Source organism: Ciconia boyciana, chromosome 1 (assembly GCF_034638445.1).
Source record: "Ciconia boyciana chromosome 1, ASM3463844v1, whole genome shotgun sequence".
In the NCBI taxonomy this organism is placed as follows: domain Eukaryota; kingdom Metazoa; phylum Chordata; class Aves; order Ciconiiformes; family Ciconiidae; genus Ciconia; species Ciconia boyciana.
The window spans coordinates 85,600,528-85,617,517 of NC_132934.1; the positions used below are offsets into that span (position 1 = coordinate 85,600,528).

At 43.6% G+C, this 16,990-nt stretch overlaps 1 protein-coding gene across 5 annotated transcripts in view; it reads left to right on the top strand.

Moving 5' to 3' along the window:
- Nucleotides 1-3,170: 3,170 nt before the first annotated feature.
- Nucleotides 3,171-16,990, top strand: part of TEAD4 (TEA domain transcription factor 4) — a 59,713-nt gene continuing 45,893 nt past the window's right edge. Inside the window, exons 1-3 of one of the 5 annotated variants that reach the window (XM_072878745.1) lie at nt 3,386-3,447; nt 3,802-3,880; nt 12,062-12,116. The gene's annotated coding sequence lies outside the window, so the exon portion shown is untranslated. Of the gene's footprint in view, nt 3,448-3,801; nt 3,881-12,061; nt 12,117-16,990 lie in introns of all 5 variants that reach the window. The other 4 variants (XM_072878762.1, XM_072878755.1, XM_072878730.1 and 1 more) reach the window with 4 other exon arrangements.

Below are 16,990 nucleotides of genomic sequence, written 5' to 3' on the forward strand. Positions count from 1 at the left end.
CCTCTTCTTTTTCCACTGTTTCCATCTGAGCCAAATTAGGTTTAGTTGGGAGAGAAAACTGAGCAGGAAATACTACTGGGCATTTGTTCTTAGTACAGTAATATTAGTTGCATATATGCAAATGTAACATTCTTGAAATCCCAAAGAGATCTTAAAACGAAGAAGGAAGCATATTAAACTGTTAAGTATGAATCCTAAAGGGAGGCCTAGCAGACTAAAACAGCTCCTAGGCTGCTATAACCTCCTTGGCTCACAAACATAAAAGGCAGTGAATAATTTCTTGCTCTTTTAGGAGTCAATCCCCCTCTCATTGAAGTTTTGCTGCTGAATTTGGTAGCAGTAGGACAGGGGTTTTTGTTGGCATAATATGTTATACTTTACTTAGTGTGCTCCTCTACTTGCTGGTATTAACAGCAAGTTACAGCATGTAAATCTCTCGGTTGACATTGAATTAGGTTTCCTGTTCCTGGTACAGAAGACAAGCAAAGCCTTCCCTGTGATTTACAGGTCAAGAGCTAAGAGTTTGTGCGAAGTCTCATGAAACTGAACTATAGACACATTCCTTCTTTGACAGTCAGGAATCTCATCTTCTCTGCCACAGTGCCAAACTGTTGTACATAACTGCAGTTTGGAACTACTACAGCTGAAACTCAGAACTAAGAAAGGTGCTTAAGGTATCTTAGGGCCAAGAGATTTCGCCCAGCATATAGTTATGAAGACAAGTAGAAAATCAACGCTGGTCTAAGGGCTTGCTAACAGGGAAAACAGCCTGCTACAACTGTGAAGTGGTAAGAATTGAAAGCCCTGCCATGAAAGAAAGCAGAGACCCTCTACCCACTGTTACTCTTGCATCTCTTGAACTGTAGTCTGTAGAGTTTTTGTCTTCTCGTTCTGTCTCTTAACATGTTCTATATGGAATTATTCTTTCCCTGCTGGAAGCTGGAGGTCACTTCTTTGGTCCCAAAATGGGAGAAAAATCCAGAAGCAAACTAACTTTACCAAAATGCATTAAGGTAAAGGCTATTATAACTGTAACCTGCTCTGGTAATTTAACATTTAATTTAGAGAATATATAAATGGGTGAATGTATTCTAGAGGATGGAATTTGTGATCATTTACTTTGATTAAATTAACATTTCCAAACAAGGCGAACCATTGCACTGTCTGCAACAAAACAGCTTAAAATTATGAAGAAAACAAAGGATTGATTATTTTTTTAATGCTTAATTGAATTGAGCCCTTTCTTTATTAAAGGGAAAGTAATACTATTTTACTATGAAAAATTACTTTATTTTAAAAGCTGCATATCAAAATCATTCAGATAGAGTACAGATAGGGTTGGGGAATTAAATCTGATCAGCTTGCCCAACTCCTTCTGCTTTCTGTTCTAAGCAGAATAGTTTGTTTCCACATTACCACCAGTAAAGAAAAAAAAAAACCACCACCAAAAAACCTATTCTCTTGAGTGGGTTTCCATCTGCAATTGACTGGAGTCCTGCAAACAATTTGTGTGATGATTCATGCGAAGGAATAGGTTTCGATTCCTTCTCTTTGAGCTATGTTGATTCTGCAGGGAAATGGGAGCAAAACAATACGTTACTCACATAATCATGAGACCTGGCCTAGAATTCACAGTGAACAGATGTGATGAGAAGTGAGCTACCTTTAATATATATTTATTTTTCATGATATTACATGGTTTTAAATATGGCTTAGTAGAAACAGTGGCTAAATGAGATCATTACAGGGCTTTATATAACAAACAAAAAACCAGAAAATAATTTCATTGAATTTTGTAACTTCATCTTATTTATATTGTGTATACTCTTGATTCCTACAGTTGTATCAGAAAACTTTTTAAGTATTCATAAAATAAAATTATTGCTGCATTGCCTTCCAAAGAAAAGCAAGTGTATTAAAAAGGATTACCAATATCAGTTATCTTCAGCACTGCCAAACTAAAAAAAAAAAAAAAAAAAAAAAAGTGGAGTTGGCCTTCCAAATCCCAAGACTAAGTTTATGAAGTTGATGGGTTTTGCCATCTGGTTTCTGAGGCCTTAGGACACATTTAGGTCCTGTTTTCAGTCTTTTCTCTGCAACTTGAAAGAGTTACAAACTTTTTTAGCTTTGGGTTCTTACTAAAAGCTGAGATTTTTCTTAACCCATTTCTTCAATATATTGAAGTTTTAAACAAAGACAACTGTGTCATAATTCTACCACAGGTAGTTGTGTTACCACCAGGCATCTGTGACAAAGTCACCTGCTGGAGACATGAAAAAGTTTATTTTGCTGAGGTAGCTGCACTGCCCAGAGCTTCTAATAGGATGTAGCAACATTTACTAAACTTGCTGTTTTACTACTGCTTTTGTTTTGGGGATGTGGCTTTCCAACCCTAGTGCAGCTCTCAGTCTTGTATCAGCATTTTCTAGTGCAGCATGTTGGCATTCCTGTATGAATGGATAGGAAGAGAGCAGCCTCGTCCTGAGATTGAGGAAAGCCACAGAGAACATCCCTTTGCTGTTACGAGAGTTGTTTACTTTCTGGGATGCTCTCGGGACAATTAAACTGTTACAACCACTTCTGCGGTGCTGGGGTTGGTTTGTTTTGCAGTGGTTCAGGTATGCTGGGTGGAAAACACATCACATCCCTGAGGGGCTTCTAAGAGGTGCTGTCCGCAGGCCGCGCCTGCCTCGAAGGGGCTACCCAGGGGATCCGCGCTCCTGCGCAGGGCGGGTTCCCCGGGAGCGGAGCCCCCTCAACCGGCGCTCGGCCCCGGCGGCCGGAGCGGGCGGCTGCTGGGCCACCGCCGAATCCTCGCAGCGCCGGAGTCCCGCCCCTGGGAAAGCACCAGGCAAGCGGCGGCGTTTCCAGGGCTCTTCCCCCGGCTGAGGCCGGCCCGTCCCGGCCGCGGACTCCAACTCTTCCCCGCTCGGGCGCCACGCCCGCCCTCGCCGCCGCGCCGATTCCCGGAGGCGGCGTCGTCCCGGGCGCTCCCGGCGCTGCCTCCTTCTCCCGCTCCCTCCTCCCGGCCGCCCGGAGTTTCCTTCCTCCGCTCCCCTCTGTGCGGGGCGGCCTTCCCCCGCGGGCCCCCTCTTCCGGCCATTGCCCGCGTTCCCTCCGCCCCGGTCACACACGGCCCCCGGCCGGGGAGCGCCCGGCCCCGCTGGGTTTTGTTCCCAACTCCGCCTCGGCCCTTCTCTCGCCTCCCCCCCGCCAGTCCCCACCCCAGCCCCGTCCCAGCCTCTGCGTTAGCCGGCAGTCCCCTCCCTGGGCCGCGTTCATTTCATACCAACTCTCATTCCTCGCATTCCTCACTTCCTCCTTTCAAACTCCAGGGGAAATACCCCCCCTTTTTCCTCCCAAACTCCTGCCCGGCCGCGGCTGCCGCTGCCCCCTCCCCGCCGCCGCCCGGGCTCGCCGTCCCGCCGGCCGCTCCGCGCTCCTCAGGTGAGTGTGCGCTTTGTGCCTCCGCTCCCGCCGGCCCTGGCTGCTCCCCTGCTCCGCTCCGCTCCGCTCCCCTCCCCGGCCGCCCGGCCGGCAGGAGCGCCCGGCCCGGCATTGTTCGCGCCGTCCCCGCCGCTGCGGGACCTGGGGAAGGGGGAGCCCCGAGGGCCCACCCCGGAGCCGCCCCGAGGCAGCCGCGGCTCCCCGGCAACTTTTTTCTTTCTCTCCGACTTGGTGGTGGCGATGCTGAGCGAGAAGCTGACCCGCCCGCTCCCACCCCTGTGGGCTCGGGGGTGGGGATCGGGCGGGAGCGAGGGGCAGGCGCGCAGTAACAGCCCTCATCTGCTCTTCTGGCAGAAAGTCCTGGAGCAGAAGGAGGATTTGAAGCCGGTCCCCGCTGCCCCGGCGGAACAACAGCCGCTCTTGCCTCGCCCAGGTCAGGACACGCTATTTCACGATCGCCTTCGCGCGGGGTGAAGGGGCGCGGGCGCCTGCAGGAGAGAGGGTGAAAGGGAGGGTTTGGAGCCGGTCATGGGCGACAGAGGAGGCACAAGCGTACAAAGGAAGCGATGGGAACATCCTCAATGGAGGCTCTGGCGGCTTCCCCCGTCGGGAAGGGGCTGCCGGCGCTGGGACTTGGGGAACTCGGTCGCCTGTCGCATCGGCTGAAAACTGCTAGCACTTCTAATGGAAACAAACAGGTTTCTGTACCGTTCGTAGGGTTGTTCTTGGGGAGGGTGGAGAGGAGGATCGGTACTTTCTGTAATAAATTTTAATATAAATTATGGAAGATGTTTTGGGGAAAAAAAAAAAATCACAAGCAAACCCATCCGTGAGAAGGCATGTGGATTGTTACAGGGCATTTACCAAAAGATGAGGGAATGCTGTTTTCCCAGATCAGTTATTCTGAAGTTAGAGGTGAGTTTTGGTGGCATGTCTCTGGAAAGGATTTAAATTAAATAAACCCCAAACAAACAAACACCAAAAACCAAACAGAAAGCTTCCCCAAGTAATCTTGTATCTTATGTAGATAATTCTGTTTAACGCATTCCTTGCATGGAATGCTAAAGATGGGGCTTTTTTTGTCGAAGGGGGAAGGAGTGTAACTCAACTTATTTTGAGGACTTTCTGTAAACTACTTTATGGTGAATGGTCACATATAAGTAAAAAGTAAAAAAAAAAAACAACAAAAACAAACTCCCCCCCAAACAAAACACAAAACCCCCACAACTAATCTACCAATTTTTTTTGTTGTTTTTGTTTAACCTGAAGTTACACTCCTGTTACTTTCTAACCTTAAGAGTTCAGTTCTGTGAATCCTCTACAAATAAACAATGCAAAATACTTTTCAAATGCAGGGGGCTGGGTGGGAGGGAAGGAGATTTGGGTTTTGTTTTTCTTTTTTCTTGTTTCCTCTTACTCAGAACAGATTGGCTTCCCCTAGACTTGATTGCACTGGCTGTGTGCAAAGTGAGTGGAGCATTCGTTCACCTGTCTGTCCATCTGTCTGTGTAGATGTAAGAGGCTTTATTGTTCTCCTACAGAAGGAAGTGGGCAGTAGGACAGGGCACAGAGTAACGAGAAGGAGCGAGAGGAACAGAACAAGGGGGAAAGCAGACTGTATATATAACAAGTGCTAGGGCCGGGTTGAAGCTGCTGTGCTATCACCTGTGTACTTAAAGCCTTTTGGTCTTGATAGCTTTTTCTCACGACAGAGAAGAGCCTGGATCATGCTTTAATGAATACAGAGCGGCTTCTTTATTAGGGCTGCTGGATGCTGAGGGACTCTGGTTTTCTCTGGACCTGGGGTTGGCAGAGCAAAGGGCAGCCAGACAGTGGGTGCAGTCACCTTATGGGGTTTTCCTGAATCCCGGTCTGGATGGCTCCCTCAAACCTGAGCATGCGACAAAGCCTATCATCTCTAAACGGGAGTATCAGTTCATTGTTGATCCTCTCCGAGGTTATCTTGGGAGCAATTAGTGTGCATGAGAATGGGTGTTAGGATTTCTCCACTGTCTTGATTCCTGCTACATCTTTTGGATTTTTTAATTAATTTTACCGATGGCTTTGAAGTATTTTAGGTCCTTACTGTGATAAGTGTTTTAATGTTAGTGTATTACAGAACATCTGTGGAAAACAGTATGAAAATAGTACTGCCAAGCTCTGAAGAGAAAAAGGGCTCCATGGCACTGAATCTTGCTTGTGGTTTAAAATAAAATCACTGTTGCTGTTGGTTTTCTTACTTGGGTATTTGTTTCACAGAACTTGAATACTGTAAGTAGAGTTTTGAGAATGTTGCTGAAAGGTACAGTTTCCAATAGATGCTGCTTGTGTCTCTGTTTGGAGTGACATTATACTCATTCACAGCTTTCCTTCCTTAGTATTATGCGTCTTTTTCTGGTTGTATCTTTCAGCTCTTGGTTCTGTCACAACATAACTCCAGGGGTGGGTCCACAAAGACTTTAGGCTGGCACTGCTGTAGACAGAACCTGTCCACACAGCCTCAAACTGTCCATTTCCGTACTTGTCACACCTCTTTCCTTTGTCGCTGGCATGGGTATTGGCACTGCTGTTTACTGACCCAGGCCAGGGGGTTGATCCAGATGAAAAGTAACACTCTGTTTTAGCAAGTCAGTTTTCAGTCGCATCTGTTCTCCAGTCCAGTTAATTATATGGTCACATAAATGCTGGTGTGTCTGGAGAAGGGGGTGCAATGACTAGGGGGTGGGCAGTGGGAGAAGAATGGGGATATTCTCTTAGCAACATTGCCATCTTTTCCTACCTTAAGTAGTTCATTGGACCATATCTACAGTGGCTCCTGTGATAGTGAAATGATTTTCGGTCTTATCTGGCCACGACTGTATCTTAATAAAGAAAAAATTCAGTGTTACCTTTTTTTAAAGATCTATTATACTTTCCCTATAGCTCAGATTTGTCCTTTGTTCATTTGTTGGGTGTCGTCCCCCGTCTCCCGTCCCCCCCAATGCTATGCAATGGATCTTCCAGTAATTTTCTTTGGCAACTTTTCCATCACCCAATGTACTTTAACATCAGAAAAGTTTCTTACTCTACTGCAACAGTTTTTGCCTTGGTGTGTATTTCTGTGAAATGATTGCTTATTCTCTCTCTCTCTGCATTTGCACCTTCTAAGTTATTAGAAGCTACTAATAAGACTAAACTTCCAGTATTTTTCAACATCTATTATTCTAGGCCTAATGATTGTTTTTTATACTCTGCTCTTCAATTTCTTCACTATATCTGTTCCTTTTGCAGAATGAGATCTGATGTTCCATTTGTTGAAGGTGATTTATCTCTGTTGCTTGAAGTGATATCTGAGCACAGGCAGACAAAAGTTACATTGGTCATTTTGTAGAAGCATTTGCTTTGCAGACAACTCTCTCATTTGTTCAGCATTCTCACTCTTGCATGTCTTCAGCTCCTGCTTCTGGCAGGGCTTTTTCCTTGATTTATCTCTGATTTTTCGTTGTTGTTTCTTCAGTTTCTTTGCATTACTTTTTTCACAAATAGTCTTATTTGTCCCCCTTGTTTCTCTTGTTTGTTTTTGAGCTGTCTATATCCCTTTGAGTTGTTTCTATCCACTGGTGTTTGTAAACTTCATTCCATATCACCTTCAAGTTTCATTAACTTTATTCAGTCTTAAATCTCTAATTAAGATGTCAAAGAAATCTGGACTGGCAAAGATCCCTGCAGCAACCCAGTAGATGCCCCCTGTACCTGTTGGTTCCATTGGTATAGATCATTACACTTAGAAAATTAACTAACAGCTTCAAGACTAATAATATGAGCGGTACTCTCCAAAGCCAATTTGAAGTAATTTTTCAGCTATGATTTCCTTGGAGAGTAGCAAATGCTATTCTAAATCTAAGACTATTACATCATGCACTGTATTCTTTTCATTCCCTAACTTCATGGCAATTCTCTCTTCCTTTGAGCAATCAAGTTTATTAAGACTTACAGTAGTGTATGCTCCCCTGTCTCCAACTTCTGCATTATGCCCACCACCATGCTAAATAAATGCCCAACAGGTTCCTTTGTAGAGCCTTGTAAAAAGTCAGGAATTTGCATGCATGGAGCTCATTACAAGATCTGAGACTAGATTATTAGAAAGAGTTATTTTGGGGTTTGGAGGTGGTGTTTTGGGTTCTTGGGGTTTTTTTGTTTGTTTGGGGGTTTTTGTGGATTTTTGTTGTTGTTCTTCCTGCCTCTTGGGTCTTCCTTTTTCGGGAGATGATGCAGTCACTCCCCTTTGTTTTTAACATCATATGAATTAGACGTTTTCCTGCTAGGGAGGGGCAGGTTTTCCAGTTCCCGGTGCCACTGGCTGAGTCACTGGGTCTGTTTTTCTGTTCCGTTGTAGGTTTATAATTACCTTGTTCTTACCTTTGTTAGAATATGATTGCCAAAGGGTAGGTGTTTTACTTTGCTGTACTTCTAAGACATGAGTGCCAGTGGCTTTCAGAGCCTGGATACAAGTCTTTGAAGCATCTGCTTTGCTATTGCCAAAGAGAAAATAAATTAGCATAGTCCTCAAAGTGCCTCCCTTCAAACAGTATGGTAACCATTAATGACAGATGTCCAGGCGAAGTCTAATCTCTTGTAACCAGGACTGCTTTAACTGAAGGAGGAAAAGTCAAGAGAACACTGAGCACGTGTATATTGAAATGGAAAGGGAGGATTTGCTGTTGTGTCTTAAGTTCATCTTACCTCATCGTACTTCTCCATAGCAGGTCCTTGAAATAAAACTCACTGATACCAGACTAGCAGGATTTAGAGAGGTTCTCTTGGTTTGAAAATCTTGTCAGCTTAGGGAAAAAAAGAGAGAGGTGTAAAAGAGAGGTTTGCATAAGAAGATTTTCTCCAAGTACACTCACTGCTCTTTGATTTATCTTTCTAAAAAGAGATAAATAAAATCCTATTTATTTCCCCACCCCCGTTTGTTTGTGAAGGACCTACGTGAACAGAAGAAAGTAACTGTGCAGGGGAAACAATGCAAATTGCTGTTTCTATCCAGCCAGTAAGCTAACTGAAAAATAGAGAAGCAGCATCTTTTTCCACTGTTTTCGGTCACAGGTTTTATTTGTAAGAACATGTTTTAAAAACTGGAGTTAAGTCTGTGGTTGTCTGTGTCCCTTTAAGAATCTAGTTTTGCTTGGCTAGCTGCCCTTGTTCTCCTGTAGATTAATCCAGCAGAAGGTATATAACCTGTTGACCTTCCTGGCAAGAAGGGTCTGGAAGGGCAAAGAGATAAATCAGAAGGTTGATGCTTTCCTGTAATATCTAAGGGCAAGTTTAACCTGTGTTTTTCAGTTTTTGACATTCTTTTTTCCCTTTTTTTGCTTAGTGATTCCTGTTTGAGGGTTGGGGTTGTACTTGCAGGTTCTCATGATTTTCACTTGCTTTCTATGAAATCCCTGTATGTTCAGCAGTTTGGAAATGACAGTGTGTTTATGCCATAATTGAGAGGGTAGAGTTCCGAGCTCAAAATTACCCTAGTCCGAGTTGGGGATGGCTGTACTCTCTCTTGTATCAAACTGGTAGGAAAACTGGAATCTGGCTAAAATGGCTGGTGTCTGCTTGTCTGCTAGGAAATTTCAGACCCTTTTACAGAAAAACCAATCTGGTGGACCTCAGTGTCAGCCCTCAAGAAGTGATCATCTTAGCTGTAAGCAGTGAATGTTCTCCTGCTGCACGTTCCAGGTGGAGCAAATCTCCAGGTGGAGACTCCAAAACTGAGCTGGGGTGGTTGTTGAATACCCCAAGAGAGTTTGGTTTGGTTGGTAGCCATGAGTAGGGTTCATTCGTATGATGCAGATGTTTCATGGCTATTCTTTTCTTAGGCATTGGTTTATGAAAAGTATCAACATTTTTAAGCTCCTGTCTAAGTATACTAAAATCAAGGCACATGCTTAATTGGTTGACTGAACTGAGGTCCCATTTTATATACCTGTTCTGCCTGTTTGTGGTTTGCTTTTGTCTTGAGGCTTTAGTAAAGGGCTTAACCCTGGCCGGACAGGTCATGCCCACAACACAGACCACCTCCAAGCACCACAGATGCGGAAATCTGACTGTTTTCGTGGGTTGTGTGGTCAGTGCTTCTGTCTATGCTGTTGTAAGTCTCTTAGCCCAGGTTCAGCTGTTAATTTTCTTGGAGACTGGCTATAGTTTTGGAGCTAATGGTTTTCACTGCTTTGGATGAGATTTGCAAGCCTGTGTTTCCTGTCTAAGTTCATGTGAAATTCTGCCATTAGTGTCATGGGAAGCTAAGTATGTCACGGTTGTGAGGTTTTTTGGGACATCTACCCTTGAGTCCTAGACAAGAGGTTGAGAGATGTCATGAACAGGAGGCAGGATTAGGAAATAAGAATGTGATTTGGATATCATAAAGTGGGCATTATGAGTCTCTCAATTTCATGTTACTTGGCAGGAAAGACTCAAAAGATGCCTGATTTCCAGACAGTGTTAAACATGAGCCCCTCTGAAGTTACACCACTTGCAATCTCAAATCACTTTTAAAGTTCACCTTTTCTTGTCTTGAAATTCTTGTTTGGATTTTGCTCCCAGTCTGATTTTGTAATTGGGTGGTTCACTTAGGTCTTTGTGCTATAGTTTTTTCATAGGTAAAATGGTGCTTTTGAGTCTGATGAGATTTTCAGGACAACTCACTTTCAGTGGGTTTAGGAGCAAGGCTTGTTTAGGTTGCTATTAAAGGTTCCCTATCCTTTAATAATTAAGTGAATAATACTCTCTGGAAAAATGCTAAGCATGATTTATTTCAGTCTCTAGCTTGGTTTGGTAAGACCCAAGTAATTTTTATCAGTCAATGTCTACACTTTTCTATACTTGAAGGGACAGTTGTGATTTAAATGTGTTAGCTAACACTACTGGTGATTCTGCAATAGAAAAGGGACATGATTATTAGACTTCCTCCTGGTTCATTGCTTTCTAACCAACTCCATGCTTGCTGGGAGAATGACTCTGGGTGACCACTGCTGCTAGCACAAGGGTGGCTAACCATTTTCACCCTGCCACAACCTTCATCTCTTTGGGAAGCTGTGAAACACATGCCACATGTCTTGGAAAGTCAGGGAGAATGGGAGCTCTGGGAACAGTTCCTGTATGGGAGCTAATGGTGACTCCCCAGGAATTGCACTGTTCCTTTGAGGGCTGGGGCTCAATCCCAGGGCAACCTGGCAGTGTCAATCTCTGCTGCCCTTGCTGGCTCGTTTTTCTCTCCCAGCTGAGAAGTAAATCATGCAGTAGTCATTTTGTCAGTCCAAGGCTGGTGGCCTTGTGATGTAGCCCATATGTGGGGGCTGTGCATGAGTTGCCGGTGGCTCAGGATCGATCCCCAAGTTGGTCACCCCTGGGCTAGTGGGAGTAGAACCAGACTTTGGGTTTTGTTGTTGGGTTTTTTTTCTCCCCTCCTTAGGGCAGCAAAGCTCTGTGTTCTGTTTCCTTTATCACAAATGTAACTGATTGGATGGTGTGCAAGGCCACACACAGCCTTATCTCATCACATCCTGTTTGACTGCATTATCCAGGGCTGCACTGATAGAAGTTCTCCTCTCTCCTTGTTTTGATTTATATCGCTGTGCTGGACACTACATCCTCTCTCTGTTCCAGCCAGAGCTCAGCTACCGCAATAATTTAAGAGTGTTGTTTTGCTTTGCTCAGGAAATCAGGTGCCTTTTGAACAGCAGCTGCTGCAGGCAGTTTCAGTGTAGCAAGCAAACCAAGCTTGATTTTGTGCTAGGCATTGTGATAAGCATTCAGCTGGAGCCCAAACTTATGTTGGATATGATCTGAGGCTAGTAGTGCTTGTTCTTTTGTAAACCAGTCTTATTCGGTGGTGAGACAGAGACAAAAATCTCACAATACAGCCTATAGATGTAATGATTATATTACCTTGCCTTCCCTACACAGAGGGAAATCTCAGTTCTCCTTTCTTCCTTGCCTGGCGCTGCTGCCTGTTAAGAGCTTTTGCTTCACCTACAGCAAGTAATACTTACTTTAACTGGTTTTATTCACGGGATTAGGCAGCATTACTCTGGTGTCCTGGGTGGATAGGGATATTCACAGGGAATAGCCAGCATTGCTCAGGGATTGCAGGAAGCCCAGGGCAAAAGGTGAAATTGTAGCCAGTCTCACCAGTTGGCTAAGTTGTTATGGAGTGCTTGAGTGGAGCCCCCTCAAAAGGCCCAGTGAATTGCACTCACCCATCTCCACTGTCGCTGGATCTTCTGCTGAAACTGAGTGGCTCTGGCTCCAGGCTGATTTAATAACTGGAGTGCAGCTCCTGAGGAGCCTGAGGAACTGATTGCTGGCTGGTGCTACAAAAGTGCTGTTACCTTCCTAGATATAGTTCAGTGCCAGTTGGTCTTGCTACATTTGCATCTTTATTTTGCTCTGTAGAAACCCTGTAAACATGTTCATGATTTCTGTCCTCTTTTGCCTGCAAGCTTTAACAGACCTTAGTTATTGTTGAATAGCTGCTTTTCCACCTTTTGCCTTTCCAGTACGTTTTTTCCCTGCAGTCTTTGAGTTGCACCCCCTTGGAGCTACTCATCTACTGATTGCACTCATTCTTCTCTTTCAGAGGAACTGAGCTATTACTGTAGTGTCCTGTAGAATTTCCCAGCCTTCTTCCTTTGGTAAGTTTGAATGCTATCTTCCATCGTACGTTGCGCAATAGATTTCGTAGTATTCCAAACTGTTGCTTTCCTAAACCCAAATCTCCTCGTATGACTGCATTGTGTAAGCTCATTTGTTAGTGTGTTCTGGATGGAAGTAACTGACTGGTTGTTGCTGTTTCCAGATTTTCTTATTGTTATAAACTACTCTAAAGTTATAGTTTGAACAGCAGGACATCTTCTCTTCTGGCTGAACCCATTCTTTTTTGACATTCTCTGTTTGACTGCTGATCAGATATGAAAATGTACAGATCCTCCGTAGTAGCAGTATTGGGCTCATGTTACCAAGGTAGTGAATACCGGAATTGTTTGTTTTTATTTGCATTACAATGACATCAAGGAATACCTGTAATGGGAAGCAGTCCCTGCCCCCATAGCTTGCAGCTCCATTAAACGAGACCAAGGTTGAAGGGACGTCCTTGGTAAAATGAATTGACTTGCTCAGAGTGCAGCCAGCTCAGAAGCAGGAGTGGAACCGCACTGTCAGACTCCACACGGCTGTGCTGGCAAACGTTCCTGCCTGGGAGGAGTGAGTGAATGGTTCATGTGTCATGCTTGATACCGATTGCAGCAGGGAAAGGGGGTGGCCATGGAGTGGGGGGAGTCTTTTGGACAGAGCAGCTCTAAGAAAACTGAACAACTGGAGACAGCTGGCTGCAATTTTTCAGATCCTCAGGAAAGTATGATTTTGTGTTGAGCAGCTGCCACAAACACTTAAGAGGGAGCTGTTACCAACAGTAATGACTGAGGGATTGATATTAGAAAGCAGATGTGTCAGACTACGGAGTCTGTTAAAGATGTGCTCTCTGTCAATGAGACCTCGCTGAAGGGCTCTTGGCAGCTGTCTAGCCCTGCAGGATCTCTGAATCTCAATGAGACACCATGTGTGAAAGGAAAGAGAGTTAGTGTTGAAATTACCAGCATCAGAACAATTAAACCAAAGCTGCTGGAGCTGAAAGATTTTTGTGCTTTCTCCATGGTTTTGCTTTCCTCTGACCCAAAAGCCTGCCTTTGTGAGTGACTCATTAAGAGACGGGCTATGGCAGAAAGAAGAACAGGGACCAAGAGTGAATAAGAAACACTATTTGGACAGCGGGAAACATAAGAAGGAAGTAGAGATACTGTGGTGAGGAGGAGGAGGTGCTGTGAGGGCTTGTGTCTTTGATCCTGGGAGAGAATTCATGATTAGACCTCACAAAGAAAGGTAGTTAATAATCTCTCAGTAAAATAAGAGTGGGATCAGAATAAGAACAACTGTAAGGTACAATACCAGAAATACAAGAGCCAAGAAGAAGAGTGTAAATTCAAACTGAGGGAATCTGAAGAGAACAAACGCCAAGCCTGGGACCTCTGGCAAAACTTCCTGTTACAAGAATGGGACAACATCCTCTGACTCCTCTGATCCTAAGAACTGTGCCTGGTGAGGGGATTCAGATGGGGGAGGAATTGTCTGAGCATGCCTGGGAACTGGGATGTCTGTTTAGTGATTTCAGAATCAAATTCCCTCCATATCAGAAGAAAGCTTTGTGATTACAAGCTCTTCCACAAACAGCACTTAAAAAAAAAAAAAGTTTACAAGTATTAAAATATTTAGTGGTATTAGAACAGTCAGTAATACAAGTTACCAAGCTGTATGTGTATAGTTACTATTGATTGAATAGGAAAACAGAAGCAAACTGAAAGCTAGATACTGAAACATTTGTATTGTGTTAAAGTAGTTACTAATGAATATTATTCAAACCTGTCTATAAATAACACATTCAACATTAGCATGTTTCTGAAAAATGCTCTATTTTTGATCAGATTGCTTTTTCAATGGGAAATTATTCCACTGACAGTTTTTCAACTTGCCATACTAATAAAGCCATTTACCATAGAGTTTAGCCCCCAGCTGCTCTACAGTTTGCTTTCCTTAGTTTAATAAATGGCCACTTTGGCCATCAGTGAGTTCAGAGGTCAGATCAATAGTGCAGGAAACAGAAGGCCTGAAGTGTTTCAGCCAAAGAAGAGACCCACAGACAGATAGCACCTGACCAGGACTCCCTGTATTAGTGTTTATTGCCTCTGAGCACAAAGTATTGCCTGGGATTGCACATGGAGCTTACTATTTAAGCAACATTATTTAAGAAAACTTTGCAGGTCCTTTAAGCCCTTGGCATCTTACTGAATTAGAGACATAGAGTTATAAGGATTTTCACAGTCATTTCAGTCTATGGAATTCCTTCAGAAGTTATCAAAAAGAAGGCCGATTAGTGTCTGGGTGATTATTGATGTTTCAGCTGGAGGTGGCTAAACATCCTTGATTTTACAGTCAGTACAATTCCACTTTTCTCACCATCCATTAGGAATAGCTTTAGTGCCAAGAAGGGAAAGCAGAATCAGGCCCCAAGGTGTAGAAAAGTTGGGATTGGCCATGATAGCACATTTCAGTGCCTGCTGACCTAGCTGTAGTTTGGGATAGGACTAACATTGCTGGTCAAGGCAAAAAAGTAAGAAGCGTTAAAAAAAAAAGTATCTAGTCACTTAAAGATTTATAGAATCTCTTCTCTCATTGCTCTTATGTTCCACATCTCCCTTGATTTAGACCAATGTAAGATAAGGCTCACATATTCTGTCTCTTGCTTTGTGAACTTTCCTGAATATACAAGAGACGTGCAGAAGTTGGCACAACTTTTCTTTTGTGTTTGGAGAACAGTCTTGGGAGTTGACACTGAACTGAATACAGTATGTGTTTTCTCCTCCACTTATTCTGGAGCTTAGACCAGAAAGAACCCAGAGTTTCCTTTGTCAGCGAAGGTGCTTGGCACAGATGTGAAGCCTTGTAAAACATGAAATGATCAGGCAACAACTCCCAGGGTTTGGATGCTGGGTGTGGGGGGGGAAGTTATGCTTCAGATATAGTTGCTTAGTTGCAACATAAGTGTACCATGCTGAAATCATCTGCTAGGTATTCATCTGTGTCTGCATGGACATTAAGGAGATGAAAATAACTAGATGCAAAGTAGGTTCTTTTTATGGTTATGATGGCCATACATTCCCTAGGAGATGACTTTATCTACTTGTATGCATTGCTAGGGGCTTTGGCTTGAGAGCAGAGGTTGTAGCTTCCAGTGACCATGGCTTTGGGAGTCATACAGTTGAGTAGTTAGAGTATGATTTCACTTGGTGTGGAGCCTGCTGTTACGAGACTTGTAGCTCCAAATGCATGTGGTACTATGAATACACTTGCTGTCACAACTTAGGCTTCTTTCTGAACCCCTCCATTTCTCAGTCTGTCAGCCTAAGTTAAAACTAGTCTGTGCCTTCTGTGGAGATTTTAATGTGCATTAAATACAGAGGGTCTTGACAGCCTCCAGGGACTAGGGATGCTTGGGGAAATAACAAAAGAACAGCTGGAACAGATAGCTTCTGTTTCTCTGTCAGAGTCCCCCTGTGGAAAGCTTACTCCTCTACACTGATTCCCCAGCAGGACAATCTCTTCAATATCCGTGTAATTTTTTATTGTGCATCTGCCAGTGAAAGGGGATGTACTGGTGATAGATGCTTGGTGAGGAAAGCAACTGTTACTGTTCATTTCAGGATCTCTTAAAGTCACATTGCCTGCTTTGGTGCCATTCACAGTGTGCTTGGGATGTCTGTCCCAGTGGTAAAGGCCAAGTGTGAGTTCCCTTTTCTGCCCCCCTCACCTCCCATTTTTTTCTTTCTTTCCATGTTCATTAGAGCTCTGAAAATGTATAACATGGATCAAGAGGATTCAAATAATCTAATGTAGGGGCTGAAATGGATGGATGGGCAGTGGTAGGCCATTCCAGTGGTTCATGTGTTCCAAACATTCTCACAGGAAATGTATACTGGGTTTTCTAAATGTCCATGTGAACCACTTGTTAAAATGCTGCACCATGATGTCAGAGGTATACTGTGTCTAGAAATTATTCAAATGACCAGTGTTATCTCCTTTGTTTGCTGAGGTTTTGGTGAGTTATGGAGATATAAAATAAGTACCTGCTGCTGTCTAAAGTCATTAAGGAGCAGTGAAACCTTCTGAGAGCCAGTGTTGTCAACTCTTTTTACAACTTCAGCTTCTGAAATTATACAATTCTTAAGAATTTCAGCTTGTATTTTTTAAAAAAATAATAAAAAATCTAGTCATTACGGTCTTTAATTTGTAAACATGAAATCCAAAGAGGTAAGAAACCAAAGAAAGACTTAAAAAGGAGTGTGTGATGTAATGCTTTCTTAAGTTGATGTCAGAAAAGTTTCTGGAGCCATGAGCCTTGAATTTTTGAACTTCTGAAGTTGAGTGAATGGACCTGCTTTGCCTATTTACCAACTGGGGCATGGCATAACTGCACAAATTTTGTTCTAGCTAGTTTTTGATATAGACCATGACCAAACTTCTCCTCTGTCTCCTTTACATTATCGCTGTGATACTTGTGAGCTAGTCTGACTTGGCATGTCAGAGCTCTCTCCTTACTCTCTTGTTCAGTACAGGTTTGATGATTCTGTTGCTCTTGCAAAAAAAGCCTTATTCTGATTTTCTTGCTACCCAGCTCAATGTGGTGATAACGCAGGGAAGTATTGAACTCTCTCATTTAACTGGATTCTCAAATGGTGGCTTGTGAACATTCTTTGTAGCTCAGATAACGAAACTATTAAAAAGGTAACCGACCAGCTTTGGGATTAAGGCAGGGGAATTATCTGTGTCTTTAGAAGCCATTTATCTTCTATATGGTTGACTGGAAGTGTCTGTATGGTCTGAAGTTGCTTTCTGAATGACTGTTTTAGCAGCTCCACTCAATGACTTCAGCTTCTACTGTAGGCGCTTATAAGTAGAC